The sequence below is a fragment of the Triticum aestivum genome, chromosome 2B (assembly GCF_018294505.1).
Source record: "Triticum aestivum cultivar Chinese Spring chromosome 2B, IWGSC CS RefSeq v2.1, whole genome shotgun sequence".
NCBI lineage: Eukaryota > Viridiplantae > Streptophyta > Magnoliopsida > Poales > Poaceae > Triticum > Triticum aestivum.
The window spans coordinates 707612296-707616104 of NC_057798.1; positions in this window are offsets into that span (position 1 = coordinate 707612296).

Here is a 3809-nt window from a genome sequence, read left to right on the forward strand (position 1 = left end):
CCGCCTCGACGCTGCCCCGCCGCCCCGACGCCGCCTCGACCCCGCCCCGACGCCGCTGCCCCACCTCGACCCCGCCCCGTCCACACCACCGTCGCCGGGGCACCCGTCCTCCCTCCGCGGCCTCTCCGGCTGCTACGAGTGCCGCGCCATCAACGTCGAGCCCGTCTCAAGGTCTGCCGCCTGCCTATGCCTATGTCAGATTTTTCTGGTGCAAATCATATCTGGGGGGGGAGGTTGGCAGAGCTAGGCGTCCTCGCGGAAGAAATAATCACCGTGCACACGTTGTGGTCTTTGCTGCTTGTGCATAAACACCAGATATAGAAAAAACAGCTATTTATCTCTCCCTGCAAATTGACTGATGCTAGTATAGATATTTAGTAGAATGAGCAGAGTTTGGTTTATAAATGTACCTTGGAATTCGATGTTCTTCATGACATCAAGGTCGATGCCAGAGGCCACCTGGTAGAGTGTCACCAAGGTCTGAAGAAGAAAAGGAGTCCATTAAAAAGAGATATTGCTCTTTCTAGCTTACAAGGTTCATTATAACAACATATTACGCGAAGCAACAGGATTGCATCCTACCGCAATAGTAGAAATTACGCAAGGAGACCAGGAGTCTATTAGTGGTCATTACTGCTAGTCAAAGGAAGTAGTGAACCAAAATCTCAATGTCCCTCTACAAGTTATGGCATACAAAGACTGGAAACTTTCGGTTAAAAAAATTCCTCTTTCTCTGAACAAAAACATTTTCATTCAGTTAAATGCAAATTCACAAGTACAACCATCCACAGTAAAGGAGCTATGAACATATTATTATTTTGGTTACAGAAGCATCCACACCAAAATATACAGGGATGTAAAAAACACTTAGAAAGAAAGCACTTCATCAAAACAAAGAGTTAAACCACATGACAGATAGGTAAGCTCTCCATACAAAGCATCCTAAAATCGGTGCTGCACACAACAGTTGTTCTTGAGATCGTGGTGGTGGGTATAATTGATGGATTCAATTACATCATACAATATGCAAATCGGCAAGCGCGCACAATGAAAATGTGAGTAACTCTTTTGCTAAGAGAGAACAGTGTTTCCTGACCAACAATGAGACTACTAATAGCAACTTAATGAGACGACCGAATAAACATACACAGGCATAGGCAGTACACCTAGCAATCTGACATGGCATCACATATTCACTAAAAGGCATAGGCATAGGCAAGATTTTTCTGGTGCAAATCATGTAATAAAGAACTGAAAGGGAGTCAGTTAGTATGGCCACCTAAAGTTCGGTCCAGGATGGACGAAGCTCCAAAAGTTTGAATTTGAGATCGAGGGAGAACTTCTGGGGTTCTGTTGTGGGTTATGATTCCTCGTACAACGCTCACAACCTGAATAGATATGATTTTCTGTTGTGAGAAGTTGAAGGATTTGAGGTTGGCTCCTGTTGAAACTTGGCTAGAGATACAACTTTGTTTTGTCATTGGGAAGTGTAAAGCATTGGAGAAGATTTATTGTTGATGCTCACACCTCCAGAATATTTAGTTAAAACCTTCTGCTGAACTCATTAAGTTGTTGACTGCGCATTATGGAGAAAATTGTATTTCTGCAACCAGATTCAGCTACTGTCGTTACAACACTGTCTTTTGAGTAAATTGAGACTCCACATCATCACTGACATCGCAGGGCCATTTCTGTCAGATCCGTTGTCGAACTCCTCTAACTTGGAAACTTGGGTTATGTGTTACTCTTTCTTCTGAAGTTGTGCTTCTGTGTTATAAATCTCTGAAGTTGTGGTTCTGCAAAAATCGTGCCGCTGAAGTTGTTTGTTAGTGCTTCAAGTTATTTATCTTCTTTTAGGTTATTTATCACTTGTGTTATTATTATACATCTTGTGCTCATCTTGTTTAGCTTAGGTTGTTGGTACACTTAGTTTTTGGGCCTCAACATATTTACCATTTGTGTTTGAAAACTAAACAAGTAGTTTGTTTATACATTTGAACCTAATACCAATTCATTCATCTCCATACCACTGCAGACACAACAGAACAGAGGCACTTCATCACCCACGGCTGAGAAAGCAAGGTAGAATCACCACTGCATACATACTATTTCTCTTTTTTTCTGTTCTTTTCAGATCAATATTGTTGTGATCTTTCATGTCTTTTATAACAGGGAAAATGGTTGTATATGATAGACATCGAACCGTTTCTGTAAACTGAGTACTAACTGAGTTCCCTAAAAAAAGAACCTTAGTACTAACTGAAATATGATGGAACAGAAAATACAATGAAATCAATATGGAACATGCTAGATAAATATTGCCATGAAACCAGATGACACTGATAATTTTAGTGGAAAACAAAGGACTCTTCTGTTATTTTTAGTGAAAAGTTGGTCCACCGACCACTCACATATCCAATTTCCATGATCCTCAACGGAAGTCAGAAACACAACATATCCATGGACTTCTCATTGTTCAAAATCTTCTCTTAGGATTAACCACAACAGCATATCGGGGGTTCAGGAATCAAAATATCAGTTACATCAAGAGTTAGCAATGACCAAACTGGCATGTAACAGAGACACTATAAAAGATAGCCAACATCCAGTTAGGCCAACATAACAGTGAACAAAACTACTGTCAATCAGCTCAGTTAATTCAGTTAGGCACACAAATTTCAGAACTTTTGTGTGCCCTAGTACTTGGTGTTTGTAGAAAACCAAGAGTGTCAATGGGACTAGAATTCACTTGTTCTTATATGGGTTTGTAAAACTTGTTCATGTACTGAACTACTAATGCCTTGTGATGCTCTGAATTACTTGTGATGCCTCTGAATTACTTGTGATCACATTGAGAAAGACTTGTAAAGATGATGATCATCTTTAACAGAAAACAATTTGTGATGATTTTGCTAGTTTGCTGGGTTTTGTCTCCGACCATCGTGTCGTGATGATTTTGCAGGTACCCCGAGAGGCCCTTGAGTTTGCCGGAATGTCGATTAACTTCCGTTCCGGCAAATTCGGGTACTCCATATGTCCTATTTTCAGCAAAGGTCATGCTGAAATTTTCCGTGAATTTTAGCATGACTTTGCTAAAAATAGGACATATGGGGTACTTGTGACTAATGCATAGGCCGGGGTATCTTAGTAGTTAATTAATTAGGATCAAGTGCCCCGGCGTACTTGTGACTAATGCATGGCTTTTAGGGTGCCTCGGTGTCGATAAAAACCGAAATGATGAAAAGTTAGGCTTTTAGGGTGCCTTGGCGTCGAAAAACCCTCAATGATAAAAGCTTAGATTTTAGGATGCCTCGGTGTCGACAAACCCTAAATGATGAGACCATGATCTTGTTCCTTGACAATAACCAACTTTTTGACCAAACTTTGTTTCTATTTAGAGAGAAACATGGCCCACAACGATGAGGCCGGGGGTTCGGGCGGCAAGGCATTCTGGGAGCTGTCCCAGGAGATGGAGGAACAACCTCACTTGTATGAGGCCGCCGCCTTCCCCACCGATCCTGAGACCACGGATGGTGCCGCCGAGGATGACCACACTGATGCCACCACTGATGGTGCCGCCGAGGATGCCACCACTGATGATGGCAGCGCACGCACAGATAGCAGCCAGCCAAAGAGGCAACGGAAGGACCGGCGCCCGATCGTGCTCCGCACCCTCAAGGAGGAAGTTACTGAAGTGGACTCCAACGGGAATCCAACGGCGCCCGAACGAATAGTCAAGGGGTACTCGCTTCAGCTCGGGTGCATTGTCCGGAGCACCGTCTCGATCAACACCGAGAACCTGAGGCATC